The sequence below is a fragment of the Rhinatrema bivittatum genome, chromosome 7, assembly GCF_901001135.1.
Source record: "Rhinatrema bivittatum chromosome 7, aRhiBiv1.1, whole genome shotgun sequence".
In the NCBI taxonomy this organism is placed as follows: Eukaryota; Metazoa; Chordata; class Amphibia; order Gymnophiona; family Rhinatrematidae; genus Rhinatrema; species Rhinatrema bivittatum.
This window is the reverse complement of record NC_042621.1, coordinates 256,165,690-256,182,904: the sequence shown is the minus strand read 5'-3', so window position 1 is coordinate 256,182,904 and position 17,215 is coordinate 256,165,690.

Sequence of the window (17,215 nt, the reverse complement as noted above, 5' to 3'; positions counted from 1 at the left end):
TCTGGGGAGTTTTATCGTTCTGCCTCTACAGCTTGGAGACGATTTGGCCACCTTGCGGTGTAAATTGTTTGCCAGACCACTTTGCATGGTCACTGTTAACTGACCAGTCAATGGATTTCTGGCACCAAAACTCCAATTTAATTATCAGAAAAAAATGCATATCTAAGAATGGCTCAACTTGAGGAACAGCAAAACTGTTTATAGCAAACAATAAGTCCTGTAATTGATTAGTAATCATAGTTTCTACATCATCTTTCATTTAAACAGGATGCCACTGAGCTTTCAGATTAAAAAATGGTACCCAGACTGCCTTTGAAAGAGAGAAATGAGAATAACAAGAGTACTTACCAGGCTCCAGGCGATAAGTGATTTGGGTAAGAGCATGCAGAGAGCATCAGTTGTTCACAGGATCTGAATTTGTGCCCCAGGAATTCTCCAGATGCAGGATTCGATGCTGTAACCACTAGCTCACCCCCATCTTACCTGGAAATCCATAGTCTCCGCTCGAGCAAAAGGCAAGTGGAGATGGAATCATGGGAGGGAACAATGCAAACAGGGTAGGGGCATAAATGAGCAGCCACTTCCAAAAAAACAAACAAGGGCTAAATATCAACTATTAAAATCCAGGTAAATCTTTTGGTGACAAAACTATTTGACATTCAAACTTTCTGCTTCTGAATCTCTGATGCCTTATTTTGAAAACATATTTGTTCTTAAATTCTTTTCACTGCAACACTAAATATATGAAAAATCCCAAACTCATAGTAAAGCTTCTCCATTCCAGCAAAGGTTTTGTTACTAAACTCCAAACCTGAATGGATACCAGAACCAGCATCCACAAAATTCTGTAAAAACTGTCAGGGCCCTCCATGGAGCAAAGAGGACTGCAAAATGAAATCAAAATAAACAGAAAATATAAAATCACAGAAACATAGAACATGACGGCAGAAAAAGACCACTCTGCCCATCCACATCTCCTGCTAAGCTTTACAGTCCTTTCCTTTCCACCAGATCCTCTGTGCTTGTCCTAGGATTTCTGGAATTCTGATAGGCCTCGTCTCCACTGGGATGCCATTCCATGCATCCACCATCCTTTCTAGAAATAGTTCCTTGTTACTCCAGAGTTTACCCCCTTTCACCCTCAGCCCCTCCTTCCAGAATCTCCTTTCTGTTAAGCATTTACTCCTTGCCTATAGGGAGATATCCCATGTTTTACCACTGAAAGCACCAAATATGAATCATAATAGCCAAAGAAGTATGCAGGCAAAAACTGAAAGGCCCCAAAAACACTGCCTCAGTGGAAAAACAAGAGACCTTGCTCTGATGAGAAGTTTACACTGAAGGATACTTTATCTAGATCTGCCTGTTTGTAAGTGCCTGTGTAAAAAGAACCAAGGCAGAAGGACAATACAGCAGCTACACCTCTAAGCAGGAGTCATAGATCAGACAACAGAGTCTGAGGTAAGAAAGACCCCACCCTTAGAAGAAGGGGGGCAGTCTGAGACAGAGAAAAACACTGACTCTGGCATAACAGCTTGGCATACAGACGTGCCAGTACACCCCCTGAAGAAATGGGGAGGGGAGAAAAGACCTGCAATGCCGTAAAGACCCTCCACCCACCATGTGATTATGCATGAGCTTATGCATATTTATCAGCTGGAAAGTATAAGACAGGGGGACAAATAAGGAAGGGGAAGCAACCCTGGGAACGAGACCCTGAAACCAGAGAAGGGACCGCTGAAAGAAAAGGAACCAGAAGAGTGAAACCGGAGCCCTAAGCAGACCAGCACCCCCTGCTATTGAGGAGGGAGAAGACTAGGTGTGGCCAGGAGACTGGGGAGAGGAGGCGCCCTGCTCAGGTCCGGAGAGTGACACGGAGTCTGAGATGGTGAGGGGCGAGAGCAAATCCCAGATAGCCTGGCAATTACTAGAGCCAGAAGCAAGTCTCCTTACTGAATCGCCATCAGCTCAGCCAGTTCCAACACAGGAAGCAAATCTCATTCCTTGCACACATTCTCCAGCTCTCCAGCCAGAGTCTGCTTCAGAGGTGAACAGAGGGGTATTGCATGAAGTTGGGACCGGGGTAAGTAAGTTAGCCATAAGTATTAATATATTAAGCAGACTAGGGTTTATGCCATGTTGGTAACTACCCATGGCACAGAACTTTATTTAGGGATAACTGGTGCTTAGTGACCAGGATGTTAGACAGGAATTGTTATTTTTTCTAAATGATAAATCCTACCAAATTGATAAATAAAAGTCGATTTCTGAGAACACATTCTTTTTCCTGAGCTTAGGATCGTGAAGTGGGAGGAGAACTGGAAGTGTCCTATAGCAAACAGGTCCCTGCACCACTAAACTTGCTTACATGCTGGTATTTAAATGCCTGTCTCTCTATCATATCTCCTTTTTCCTCCAGGGGATACAGATTTAGATCTTTAAGTCTGCCCCCATATGCTTTATGATGAAAACAATGGAGAAATTACTTACCTGATAATTTTGTTTTCCTTAGTGTAGACAGATAGACTCATGACCAGTGGGTTATATGCTCTTCTGCTAGCAGATGGGAGATGGAGTCAGATTTCAAAGCTGACATCTCCCTAGATATACCCCTGCAGTGACCTCAGCTCCTTAATATCCTCCTCAAAAAGCCATTGTGGACATATATATTGCTTAAGGAACTTGATTAAAAACTGATTAAACTTGATTAAACAGATTCAACTGATTGCAAAAACTGGAGACCGTCAGTGCACTCAACCAAGTTAACACTATAACCAGTCTAACTGTAGGTGTCCTGAACTATGGGTCAGCAACAGCTGACCCGTATTTAATTAATCTCGAGGTTCACTTTCCAAGGTCCTCCTTCTCTGGGGGCAGCCGTGGGCGGGATGCTGAGTCCATTTGTCTAAACTAAGGAAAACGAAATTATCATGTAAGTAAATTCTCCATTTCCTAGCATGTAGCCAAATGGATTCAGGACTAGTAGGATGTACAAAAGCTACTCCCAGATAGGGTGGAAGACTGCCCTTGGCCCACTTAGTACTGCCCTTGCGAAGGCTGCGTCTTCTCGGGCCTGGATATCCAGGCAGTAGAACCTGGAGAAGGTGTGTAGGGAGGACCACGTCGCCACTCGACAGATCTCGGTGGGCGACAGCAGTTTGGCTTCTGCCCAAAATACTGCCTGGGCCCTCGTAGAATGAGCCTTAACCTGCATGGGTAAGGGCTTTCCTGCCTCTGTGTAGGCTGCCAGGATTTCTTCCTTGATCCAGCGAGCCATGGTCGCTCATGAGGCCGCTTCGCCTTGATGCTTCCCACTGTGGAGAACAAACAAGCAATCCATTTTGCGCACCGGTTCCGATTGTTCCAGGTATCGTACCAGGAGTCTGTCGAAATTTAGATGGCAAAGAAGGTGGGAGTCTTCCGAGTCCTTATGTTCATCCGGAAATGGTAGGGAGATGGCTTGGTTCAGGTGAAACTCGGTAGGAAGGAGGGGACGACGCAAAGCTGTATCGTACCAGGAGTGAACCTAAGGAACAGGTCCCAGCAGGATAATGCCTGTAGCTCAGAGATGCGACGGGCAGAATATATTGCCACCAGGAATACCATCTTCAATGTTAAGAGGCGTAGTGATAGACTGCACGTTGGTCTGAAGGAAGCCCCTGCTAGAAAGTCCAATACCAGATTGAGGTTCCATAGGGGGACCGGCCACTTTAGGGGTGGTCGAAGTTGCTTAACCCCTTTTAGGAAATGGGCCAAGTCCAGATGAGCTGATAGACGGATTCTGTTCACTTCGGATCTGAAGCAGGAGAGGGCTGCTACTTGAACCTTGAGGGAGTTGAGTGACAAACCTTTCCTCATACCGTCCTGTAGAAATTCCAGAATCATGGGAATCTTGGCCATTCGCGGGGATACCCCGCGGTCCTTGCACCAGGCTTCGAATATTCTCCAGACCCTTATGTATGCCAGAGACGTTGAGAACTTCTGCACGCAGAGCAGGGTGTCAATCACGGCCTTTGAGTAGCTGCGCTTCTTCAGGCGAGTCCTCTCAAGGGCCAGACCATAAAAGAGAATCGAGACGGATATTCGTGAAGAATCGGGCCCTGCTGGAGAAGGTCCCTGTGTGGCGGTAGGCACAGAGGGCTCCCCGCAAGGAGTCTTTGCATGTCTGTGTACCATGGGCATCTTGGCCAATCCGGGGCCACTAGTAGAACTAGTCCCCTGTGGTGTTCTATCTTGCGGATGATCTTGCCCAGTAGCGGCCATGGGAGGAAAGCGTACAGTAAGTCCTCCTCTGGCCAGGTCTGGACTAGGACGTCGATCCCTTGGGAGTGTGGCTCTCATCTACGGCTGAAGAACCTGTGGACTTGGGCACTGAGAGAGGTGGCCAGTAGGTCCATGGCTGGGAGGCCCCAGCAATTTACTATCAGTTGGAATGCTCTGATTGACAGCGCTCATTCCCCTGGGTCCAGGCTTTTTCTGCTGAGGAAGTCAGCTGAGACGTTGTCTTTCCCTGTGATGTGGGAGGCCAAGATCCATTGTAGGTTTACCTCCGCCCATGCCATGAGAGGGCCTATCTCCAGAGACACCTACTGGCTCCTGGTTCCTCCCTGGCGGTTGATGTAGGCAACCATTGTAGCATTGTCCGACATTACTCGAATCGCTTGCCCTTGGAGCCTGTGGCTGAATCACAGGCATGCTAGTCTGACTGCTCGAGCTTCCAGGCAGTTTATGTTCCATCCTGCCTCTTCCTTGTTTCATTGTCCCTGGGCCATCAGTTCCTGACAGTGGACTCCCCACCCTCGTAGGCTCGCGTCTGTGGTGAGCACGATCCAGTTCAGTGGGGATAGGCTTACTCCTCTGCTTAGGTGGTATTCCTGTAGCCACCACTGAAGCTGAGAATGTACCTCTGCTGGTAGTTGGAGGCGAATTGAGTAGTCCTGGGACAATGGGTTCCAGCATGACAGTAAGGAGCACTAGAGTGGTCGCATGTGAGCCCTTGCCCACAGAACGACCTCCAGGGTTGACGCCATGAGCCCGAGGACTTGAAGATAGTCCCATACCTTGAGGCCTGTACTGGTCATCAGTCGTCGTAATTGTTCCATCAGCTTCCTCCTCCTCAGGAGAGGAAGACTTTATTCTGTTTGGTGTCGAAACAGGCCCCCAGGTCCAGAGACTGAGAGGGCTGCAGACTGCTCTTGACCGTGTTCACGACCCAACTGAGTTCCTGCAGTAGGTTCTTGACTCTGCTGGTCATCTGCCGGCTCTCTTCCGAAAAATTTGCCCTGATCAGCCAGTCATCCAAGTAAGGGTACCAACATCCCTTCCTTCCTCAGTGTTGCCGCCACAACCACTATAATTTTGGAGAATGCTCTGAGGGCGGTTGCTAGGCAGAAGGGTAGCACTCGGAACTGGTAATAGTGTCCCAGTACCGCAAAGCGTAGAAAACGCTGGTGATCTTGATGGACTGGGATGTGAAGGTAGGCTTCAGAGAGGTCCAGGGTGTTTAGGAACTCTCCTAGTTGTACTGCCATTATTACGGAGTGGAGAGTCTCCATGCGGAAGTGTAGTACCCGCAGATGACAGTCGACATTCTTGAGATCCAAGATTGGTAGGAATGATACTTCTTTCTTGGGAATGATAAAATAGATGGAATAATGCTCCGTATTTTGCTGGGGTGTAGGTACCGAGTTATAGCCTTCATACTGAATAGTCTTGTCAGAGTGGATTCCACTGCCAGTCTCTTGGTGTGGGAGTGGCAGGGTGATATCATAAATTTGTCCCTAAGGATGCTGCGAAACTCCAGAGAGTAACCTTCTCGAATGATGTTTAGTACCCATTTGTCTGACGTGATTTCGTTGGTAGAAGAGGGAAAGCCGACCCGCTATTTCCTCTTCCTGTGGATGGGTCAGCCCATTCTCATTGGGAAGCATGGTTCAAACCTGCCCCCGGACCTATTCCTCTCTTGGTTTGTCGGTTCCAAAAGGGCTGGGACCTTCCGGAGGGACGAGGTAGCTGGAACAACAAGTTCCTATAGGGTCAAAAGCATTGGGAGCCTCTGCCCCTAGTTCTTCTGGGGGAGGGGTGTTGGGATCTTTTACCCCTGTCTTCCGGTAGCCGAGGCATTGGAGATTTGCCCCACTTGCTGGCTAACTTCTCTAATTCACTTCCGAATAGGAGAGATCCCTCAAAGGGCATTTTTGTGAGATTGGCCTTAGAAGTAACGTCTGCTGACCAGTTCCGCAACCATAACTGTCTTCTGGCTGCCACTACCGAGGCTACACCTCTGGCTAAGGTTCGCACCGGGTCTGAGCTTGCATCTGTCGAGAAGGCTGCTGCAGGTTCGAGCGTTTCACAGGCATACGTTCCGGAATTATATGCCTCTCTCGATAGGAGCAAGCAGGAACGTGCCACCAGCGCGCAGCAGGAAGCGATCTGCAGTGTCATAGCTGTTTCGTCGAAGGCTTGCTTAAGGATGGATTCTAATCATCTAGCCTGAGTATCCTTCAATGCCGCCCCTCCCTCCACGGGTATGGTTGTTCGCTTCGAGATGGCACAGACCATGGCATCCACTTTCGGGAAACGTAGGCATTCCTTGGTCGCTGGTTCCAGAGGGTACAAGGCTTCCAAGGCCCGACCTCCTCTAAAGTTTGCCTCCGGGGCATCCCACTCCAGGTCAATCAGTTCCTGGATGGCTTCCATCATTGGGAAATAGCATGAGGCCTTACGAAGGGACACCAAGATAGGGTTCTTTGGTTCCGCCATAGATCTGTGCCTGGAATCCCCAAAGTCTTCAGAGTCTGGGAAATAAGGGAAGCAGCAAAGCATGGTTCTGTATGGTTCCAGGACTGGAGGGATTTCCCTTCCTCCAGTGAGCCCCCATCATCGTCTGAGGTGTCTGGGTCCCTGTCAGTAAAATTCTTGGTGAGGTGAGGCATGTCTCAAGGCACCCGAGCAGGGCCGGGAGGGTCAGGTGCTCCCGGCTGGGGATCGTCCCGGGTCACAGCCGGGGCTGATTGCGCCTGTATGAAGGCTTGCAGTCTCTGGAAAAATTCTAACCAGGAGAAGGCCCCTGGGTCCATGTTAGCCCCAGGGGGAGTCAGAGCCCCTGAAATGCCCTCTTGTGGAAATGCTATTTCGGAGTTGCATAGCTCCGGTGTGCTATCGTATGGAATAGTTCTGGACCCATCCTCAGACTGTGAGGGCCCAGGCTTTGGTACCCCCTGGGCTTCTTCATAATGATGACACAGGCAGGACTACAGTTCAGGCTATGTGGCTCTGGTGAGACAGGATGTGCAAAGAGAGTGCCTTCTGAGCTTCTTGGACGCCGGGGCTATTGCCTTTGGGGTAGATTTTCAAAAAGTGCGCCGGCACAAACAAAAGTACGCCGGATTTTATAAGATACGCGCGTATCTTATAAAATCCGGGGTCGGTGCGCGCAAGGGGGTGCACATTTGTGCAACTTGCGTGCGCTGCCTGTTCCCTCCACCCCCTTGCACCTTCCCCTACCTAACCCCCCCCCCCCCACCCGTGATTTAAAAGTTACGCCTTCCAGAAGCAGGCGTAACTCGTGCGCACCAGCGGGCTGCTGGTGCGCGATTCCCCGGACCCGTTTCGGAGGCCTCGGCCACCCCCCCGGAATGCCCCGAATGTCGTGTCGGCCCCAACACGCCCCCCCGACACCCCCCCCCCAGAAAGCCCCGGGACTTCCGCGCGCCGCCGAGCCTATCCAAAATAGGCTCGGCGCATGCAAGGGGGGTTTTAAAGGGTTACATGCATAACTTATGTGCGTAACCCTTTTAAAATCTACCCCTTTGTGTATAGACGCACAGGTAATATGCTTCGATATGCATGCAGTTATGCGCATGTGCACTATGTGCATGTGTAGTTTTGAGCGCGGCTGTGCATGTAGCTGTGGGCGCATCTATGTTAGGGGCACTCAAGTTGGGTGCATTGACCGTCCGGCCTACCCCACACGTACCGCCGGCCAAGAAGGGAAGATGGCGCTGACGCCCCCCGCACATAAGATGGCACCGAGGGTCTCCACATGTCTGGACCCCTGCACCAGAACGGGGCCTAGCCCAATCAAGGCTGCTCAACCCAATCGGTGTTCCCTTCTACCTCGCCGGATGAAGAAATGGAGTCGATATGGTACTCCGAGCCCCAGAGACCTTAAGTCAAAGTTTCCTGCTTAACTGGTCTCGGTGCTTTCCGATCGCATGCGTGAACGGTCTCCAGCTGCGGGGGGAGAGGGCTTAACCTTCGCCGCAGCACTCAGATATGCACCCACTGCCTTTCAGCCGCTCTAGGGGCTAAGACCACGCCGGGAGCCGGCTGCTGGACCAAGGCACACCTCTGAGGGATATCGACAATCGCCTCAGGAATTCTCAACTGGGGAAGGGACCCTTAGGTATCAACGGAGAGCGGGGTCGATCCCGTTCAAGGTAAATTTTTCTTCTTTGTAATTTCTCTAATGCTGTTAAAGTGTGGGATAGTGTCCGCATCTGCTAGGAGACAGAGAGATACTGACAAGCTGAGTTCACTGCAGGGATATATCTAGTGTGACGTCAGCTTTGAAATCTGACTGTCTTCCATCTGCTAGCAGAAAAAACACACAACCCACTGGTCCTGAGTCCATCTGGCTACATGCTAGGAAACGGGCCATTTTAGTAGTGACCCTCTGGACCAACTATTTGATTTATGTCCTTTTGAAGGTGCAGTCTCCAGGTTTGGACTCTGAGGTCTACCAGCGATTTATACTGAGGTATTATCACCTCCTTTCTCTTGATAGCTATTCCTCTCCTTATGCACTCAAGTATCTTTTTGACTTTTGCCATCAATTTGCCTACCCATTTGGTCACTTTAAGGTCATCAAATATGATCGGTTCCAGATCCTGATTTTGTTTTGTGCACAAAAGAACTTCACTGCACAAGTCAGCGAGTCACTTTCTCACAATTCATTCCCATCATCCCAGCTCCCAAAAAATGGAAAAACCAACCTAGAGCATAAGAGAAGGTTGAGTCTACGAAATGATAGCCTCCAGCAACATTTTAACAGATGTCTTTGAAACAGCTGCACTAACTGATTTTATGTTTGGAGACACACACAGGTTTGTGCTCAGGTGACAGGAGTGACCTAAAATATAGAGATCTTCCCCTGTTTCCATCCCACAGACCTACACACTCAATCAAATTGCTCAAATGACCGCCACACTCCCATTTCTAATCCTTGTAAATTACCATGTGCAGTGCGATGGGAGATGGACTGCTCCAACATGGGGGAACTTGTCCCAGCAGCACTTTTAAATGGGGAAAAATAATCTTGAATACCTACAAACTTTGCACGTGCTTTTGCGGTGTGCAATCTGTATAGCCACCCAGGCATCATGCTCAACGCATCATGGCAGCCTCCCTCCCAGCCTCTGCACGGAGGAGATTCAGGAACACTGTGAAGCAGGATCAGGCTGCAGGGAGGGGAGAAACCAGCCTTTGTTTGCAGCTAATATTGTTACCACTCATTGAGAGTGTAGTTTATGTTTTTTTAATTTGTACTTGAGATTTTGGTTTTATGTTTTATTTATTAGGTCACCTTCTTTGTTACCCATCTTAAACCAGATAGACCAGGTTATACATTTTATACGTAAAAAGATACTTCTGGGCAGGAAAGGGCGTACACCGAGGACTGCGGGCAGGGGATACTGTGCTGGTCAGCGGGTGAGGGAAGTTAAGTGCCTGTGCTTCTGTGAGGAGATGGGGATAGTGCAAGGATGTAGATTTGTTTGAAACATTTATATTATTTCATCACATTTTCAAAACCAAAGAAAAGCCATCCTCCACAGACTGCCCCCTACCAACAAAAGCTACTGTGGCCAGGAATCACCCCACCCACCCAACTTACTGCCCTCCTGGAGTAGTCCATGCATTCTGGGCAGTAAAAGGGGCAGGAGAGATGCCCACTCACCTCCTGCCCCTCAGGGATCTCTTTAAAAGAGTATCAGTCAGCCCTGAGACAGACACCTAAGCACTTTCAAAATAATGCACCTCTTCGATCCAACTCGCAGCATTTTAAAGAGATGAGCAAGGGAGCAGGTGAGTGGACATCCCTCCTGCCCCTTCTACAGCCCAGGACTCGAGTGAACCCCCACCGGAGGGCCAGAATGGCGCTCAGCTCCATTTTTGAAGCAGGGGCAGGGATCTTTTTTAAAATGTTTATTTTGTTTTGATAAAGAAGGAGTAGCAGCCTAGTGGTTAGAGCAGTGGGCTACAAAACAGGAGACCAGGGCTGGAGTGCTGCTGTCGCTCCTTGTGACCTTGGACAAGTCACTTTACCCTCCATTGTCTCAGGTACAAACATAGGCCTGGATTTATCAAAAATGCACTAAATATCGCCTGCGATAGAAAAAGGGGCATGTTTTATGGTAATAGGCAGTTTATTACAATTACCTATGCGAAGAGCTAAAACATTTTTGCACTTTGAGGTTACGTGCCAGAATGTGGTATGTCCTACATACAACCACTGGGGAGGAGAGAGAGAGAGAGACTGACTAGCCATAATGCCCTCACCCTAGATAGAGATATAAATACCTATCAGGCCGATACAGTACAGTGCGCTCCGGTGGAGCACACTCTGTTACCCCGCGATTGGACGCTCGTTTTGGACGCGCTTTACCCCTTATTCAGTAAGGGGTAATAGCGTGTCCAAAACGCGCATCCAACCCCCCCCGAACCTAATAGCGCCCGCAACATGCAACTGCATGTTGATGGCCCTATTAGGTATTTTACTTTCAGAAATTAGCACCTACTCAAAGGTAGGCGCTAATTTCTCCGGGCACCGGGAAAATGCACAGAAAAGCAGTAAAAACTGCTTTTCTGTGCACCCTCCGACTTAATATCATGGCGATATTAAGTCGGAGGTCCCGAAAGTTAAAAAAAAGTAATAGAAAAAAAAATTTGAAATAGGCCGGCAGCTCGAAAACCGGACGCTCAGTTTTGCCAGCGTCCAGTTTCCAAACCCGTGCTTGTCAGCGGGCTCGAGAACCGATGCTGGCAAAATTGAGCGTCTGCTGTCAAACCCGCTGACAGCCGCTGCTCCTGTCAAAAAAGAGGCACTAGGGACGCGCTAGTGTCCCTAGCGCCTCTTTTTACCGCCGGCCCTAATTAAAATTAATTAAAATACTGAATCGCGTGCACAGGAGAGTGGCCTGTGCGTGTGCTGGGAGAGCGGGCAAACGCCCGCTCTCCTGCATTTTTACTGTATCGGAGGCCCACCTAGTAACTGGAGGTGCGGTTTAGATATTAGTGTAGGGGTTTAGGGGCGACTTTGACATGCAAAGTGAGACGTACGAACAGAACAGTGCTCTCTTGTGAAGACTTGATGACCCTTGCAGTGAGGAAACTCACCCAAAGATGAGATTTGTGCAATGTTCTCTCACTTGATGTTACCCAGGTAGAGAGTCCATCAAGCTAGGTTGAGAGAACATTGCACAAATCTCATCTTTGGGTGAGTTTCCTCACTCCAAGGGTCATCAAATCTTCACAAGAGACCACTGTTCTGTTCGTACATCTCACTTTGCATGTCAAAGTGGCCCCTAACCCCCTACACTAATACCTAAACCTCACCTCGAGTTACCAGGTGGGCCTCCCATAGAGATATAAATACCTATCTAGGGTGAGGGTATTATGGCTAGTCAGAGTCTCTCTCTCAGTTAAAAGCCATGCGATAGGACTTTGCAAACTTTTTAACCCAGCCCATTCCCACCCCTAACTCCTCCTCTTTTTCAGATTTGCATCGCACCATGTTATGGTGCTATTGCATGCGTTAACGGCACTTTTCGCATCCAATAAGCCCTTAACACATGCGAAGACGCCTTTATCTACCTGGGCAGGAAGAAGTGAGGGCTGCCTGAAGATTCCCCGTCCCAAATGCCATATCTTCCCTCGCCAAGACAACAAGCTGATAATGCTTCACAAAAGGGTGCAGAGAGGACTAAATGGCCGCTCCACAAATACCAGCAGGTGCCAGTACCTGCCCTTCAGCCCAGGACACAGACTGCACGCTGGTGGAGTGCATGCAAACCAATTCTCCAGGTTGCTTACCCTTCAGAAGGTAAGCCGATTCAACTGTCTCCTTTATCCAGCGGCCCAAAGTAGCCTTAAAAGCCACCTCTCCTTTACATGGACCCCAAAAAAAAGACAAATAACCTGTTTGATTTCCGAAAATCATTTGTGACTGCCAGATAAGTGCTTGGATGTGCGAAAGCTCATACTGCGTTGAGAGAACGAGACTCAGATCCGCATTCCTCCCAAGAAAAAGTTGGGAGGGAAATCGCCCGATTGATGTGAAAAGCCAAACTGACCCTTTAGGAGGAAAGATGGCACTGGTTGAAAAACCACTGCATCCAATGAGATCACCAGGAAGGAGTCCCGACGAGAGAGCCTGAAGCTCAGAGACCCACCGCGCAGAACAGATCACAACCAAAAAGACCATCTTCACTGACAAAATCTTGAGAGCTGTGTTTTAATGGCTCGAAAGGGGCCCCGTTAGAGCTCTCAAAATCAGATTAAGGTCACATGGGAGAACAATGGGCCAGAAAGGCAGCTATAGCAGTTTCACACCCTTCAAGAAGTGGGATGCATCCTGGTGAACAGCAATACAGGAATTTTGTTCCCCCCAATAACATGCAATAGACACCACCTGCACTTATAAGCCGTTCAGGGTCAGTCCTTTATCTAGACTGCCCTAAAGAAGGCCCAGATGCAGGAAACCATAGCACGCCAGGGGGACTCCGACCCGCTGTGACAGAATTGTTCAAAACAGGCACCAGATGCGGATGATTTTGGCTGAGAAAATCAGCCTGAACATTCTCCTGGCCCGGTGATGTAAACCAACAGCAGCAGGACGAGGTGCCTCTCTATCCATGGGAAGAGGAGAGATTTCCAGCAAGACCCCATGGTTCTTAGTCCCCCGTCCCCCCCTTCCAATTTACATACACCACTATGATGGCGTTGTCTGAGAAGACCTCTATGGCCCTCCCCTGATTTAGCGGGAGGAAATGAAGAAGTGCTAAACAAATTGCTCTGGTCTCCAACTGGTTGATGGACCAGGAGGCCTCCTCCAGAAATCAACTCCCCTGAGCCACCTGAGACTCACAATGAGTACCCCCAACCGGAAAGGCCCAAGACCATGGTGACCAGAATCCAAGCCTGGGTGGCAAGGCTGACTCCCTTCATCAAATGGAAGGGATCCAAGCACCAAAGCAGTTCCTGATGCACCGACTGAATCAGTGGAAGCCGGACTCCATAGTCTTGCGACTGTGGGGACCACCGAGCCAGAAACGACGCCTGTAACGGCTGAATGTGAGCCCTGGCCCATAGCACCAGATTCATAGTCACCACCATTAGCCTAAGTACCTGCAGTTAGTCCGAAGCTGAAAGAATTGGTAAGTCCACAAAGTTATGCCTATGACTAACTTGCATACCTGCTCATCCATGAACACCGAACATAAGAAATGCCATACTGGGTCAGACCAAGGGTCCATCAAGCCCAGTATCCCATTTCCAACAGTGGTCAATCCAAGTCACAAGTACCTGGCAAGTACCTAAACATTAGATACATCACAAGCTACTATTGCTTATTAACTAACGTATTAGCAGTTTATGGATTTAACCTCTAGGAATTTACCCAAACCTTTTTTAAACTCACTAACTGCTGAAACTACATCCCCAGGCAATGATTTCCAGTGTTTAGCTATATGCTGAGTGAAAAAGTATTTCTTTAAATTTATTTTAAATAAGCTACTTGCTAACTTCATGGAGTGCCCGCTGGTCCTTCTATTGTCTGAGAGTAATTAACCGATTTACATTAACTTGTTCAAGTCCTTTCATGATTTTGAAGACTTCTATCATATCCCCCCTCAGTCTTCTCGTCTCCAAACAGAACAGCCCTAACTTCTTTAGCCTTTCCTCATACGGCAGCCATTCCATGCCCCATATCATTTTGGTCGCCCTTCTCTGCACTTTCTCCAGTGCAGCTTTATCCATTTTGAGATGTGGTGACCAGAATTGCATACAGTATTCAAGGTGCAATCTTACCATGGAGCGATACAGTGGCATTATGACATCCTCTGTTTTATTTTCCATTCCCTTCTAATAATTCCCAACATTGTTTGCTTTTTTGATCGCCACAGCACACTGGGCTGACGATTTCAATGTATTATCCACTATGATGCATAGATCTCTTTCCTGGATAGAAAATTCTAAGATACAACCTAACATTGTGTAACTACAGCAAGGGTTATTTTTCCCTATATACATCACTTTGCTCTTCTCCACATTAAATTTCATCTGCCATTTGGAAGCTCAATCTTCCAGTCTCACAAGGTCCTCCTGCAATTCATCACAATCCACTTGAGATTTAACTAGTCTGCATAACTTTGTGTAGTCCGCAAATTTGATCACCTCATTGGTCGTACCTGTTTCCAGATCATTTATAAATATATTAAAAAGCACCAGTCCAACTACAGAACCCTGAGGCACTCCACTGTTTACCTTTTTCTATTGTGAAAACTGACCATTTAATCCTACTCTGTTTCCTGTCTTTTAACCAACTTCAATCCACAAAAGGGCATCACCTCCTATCCCGACTTTTTAGTTTTCTTAGAAACCTCTCATGCGGGACTTTATCAAATACCTTGTGGAAATCCAACTATCCCACAGAATCTCATGAGAAAGTTCTACCAGCCCCTGAAGAGGGAGCAGAGTCCCCTCTCTGTCTTCTGGCTCCACAAAAGAACTGCCCCTGGGGCCCTATTATGAGGCAGAAGTAGCTCCATAAATCTGTCCACCTGTACCACTGCGAAACCTCATACGATCCATAGCCCCTACCAGGCCTATAGAAAGCTCGACCCTTATCCTCTGGCAGGTGCTAGGATTTGAGATGTCTGAGATTCTTAACTGGTCGAAATTCTCCCCAAAAGAGAAATCAATCTTTAAAGGACAACTTCCTCGGGCACCTCTTGGATGAGGAGTCAGTTGTGATGCACCCTCTCCATTGGAATAGTGGTTCACCTGGTCCCCACTGGTACTTGAAAGAACTTCTCCAACACAGTAGGTGGAAGGGGGATAGAGCCAGTATAGAAGACTGAATCCCTTCTGGCCTGTCACAGGGGTCTCCATTCTGCCATCATCATCATCTCCACCTCTGGGTGGAGTTGAAAGGTGGTGATAGTTTTGCACTTCCCCTTAACAATAGAGTCCCACACCAGGATTTCCTGTGGCAGGAACTTCTCCAGCCTGAGGCATGCATCCACCTGTTCAATCAAACCAGACATTTCATCTCTGTGAAATAATCAAATAACTGAATCATGTTCATCCTCAATGGATGGCTGTGACCTTTTGGCAGGCACTGGAGGCGAAGCAGCCATACCAAGGCCCTCGGGTGCTCTGGGGGCAGCCCACACACAAGGCACAAAATGCCTGGGGCAAAAAATGAAATTTGGAGAAAATTCACCCCGAGGGCCCTGCTGGCACCCCCGTCAAGCCCCCCCCCCCCCCCCTCCTTCAGGATAGAGCCAGGATCCAAGGTTGGAGGCACCCTGAATTCCTCACCTGGCCAAGGACCCAATTGCTCGGGAGATCTTAAAATGGCCACATAAACATTGTGCCAGGCCCCTCTGAGCACAGCCTGTTGAAAAAGGAAGCAGACAGGAAGGCAGGAACAAAGTCCACCACCACTCACCAGGAACCTCTCCATTATGCATGCATGCCAGACAAATCAGTTCTTTTTCTGCCCTGGCTCACAAACACGCCGCAGGCCTCACAGTGCTGCATGCTCTGGCAAGCTTCTCCATCTTGCTTCTCCTGCAATAAGGAGAAAGATTACCTAATCCTTCACGCATACAATGCCTGCTTCCTACTGCAGCCCCCAATAGCTGAGCTTCCTCTCTTTTTTTTTTTTTTTATTTATATTAAGGAAAAAGTGAGTGAGTGTGGGGGAGGAGGACCCAACCAGGACTGGGGGAGTGCGAAATTCAGAAGGAAAGAGACAAAGAAAACCCCTGATCAGACTGCAAGCAGGAATAGAACTTATCTAAAAGCAGTTTTTGGGGTGTTTTTTTTACACTGCTCCTCTGACCCTGCTCAAGTCAAACACCCCCTTAGGAGCTGGTAATGTATTGATGGGCTCACACTGCTTGCCTAAAGCAGTGGGTCTGATCTCCGATACAACATCGAGCCTACTACACCAACCAGCCCTACCATCTGCTAGAGGCAGAAAATACCGGGTCTCTGCTGCTAGCACCACCTCGTAAGGAGTGGCTGTGATGTCACAACAGAAATCACTTCAGGCTGCCTCCCGTCTGCTGGGAGGGGGAGATAACCCACTTGTCAGGGCTGGTCTGGTGAAACAGGGCGAGATGGAAGTTCAGTTTTCACACATGGCAGCAGTTAAACACACAGGACTGGCTGTAGGCTAACTGGGCCTAATCCTGCTTACTGGAGCCTAGGGGCACCACTTACAAGGGTCTTGACAGAACCTCTCAACTTGCTGCACGCTCTCACCCCCACAATGACCCTTGCACAGCAAGAGCCACCGGCCCAGCTACATCCTAACCAGAACATTTGCTCTGCAAATCAATGAGGGGTTTCATCGCATGTATAAACTCACGGGGTGATTCACAGCCTAAACCCATGGGTGGGGGGGGCAAGGGATTCAGCCACTACCGTGTCCAAAAACAAAAGGAGGCATTTAATTCCCCCCCCCCCCCCCCCAAAGATTTGCAGGGGGTAGAGAGAAATGTATCTGTTCCCTCACGCAGAAACCACTCGGAGCGGAGCGCTTCTGTCCTCCTGCAGAGAGAAGCAAGCGACTCCTTTCACCCCCCCCCCCCATCCCAAATAGAATATTCTAGAAGGAAGGATTTTTCATTCTGGATTCTTTTTTCAGACTGAATGGAGAGATTAAAACAATGGTTAGAAAGGACAGGAGGCATACAAAGCCCTTGAGTGGCAGTCGATTAAGTCACTTAACCAGCAGCTCCAGATGTGATCACAACTTCTTCCATTAATTCAAACCCCTTGTCTGGTATGCAGCTGTCGTGTCTACATCATTTGCTGGAGACTCAAAACAGGCAAGCATGAAGGACGGGTGTATGGGGGCAGTGAAAGGTATTCCACCTCCAGCAGGAATTCCTGGGAGGTAGGAAAAGAACAAAAGGGAACC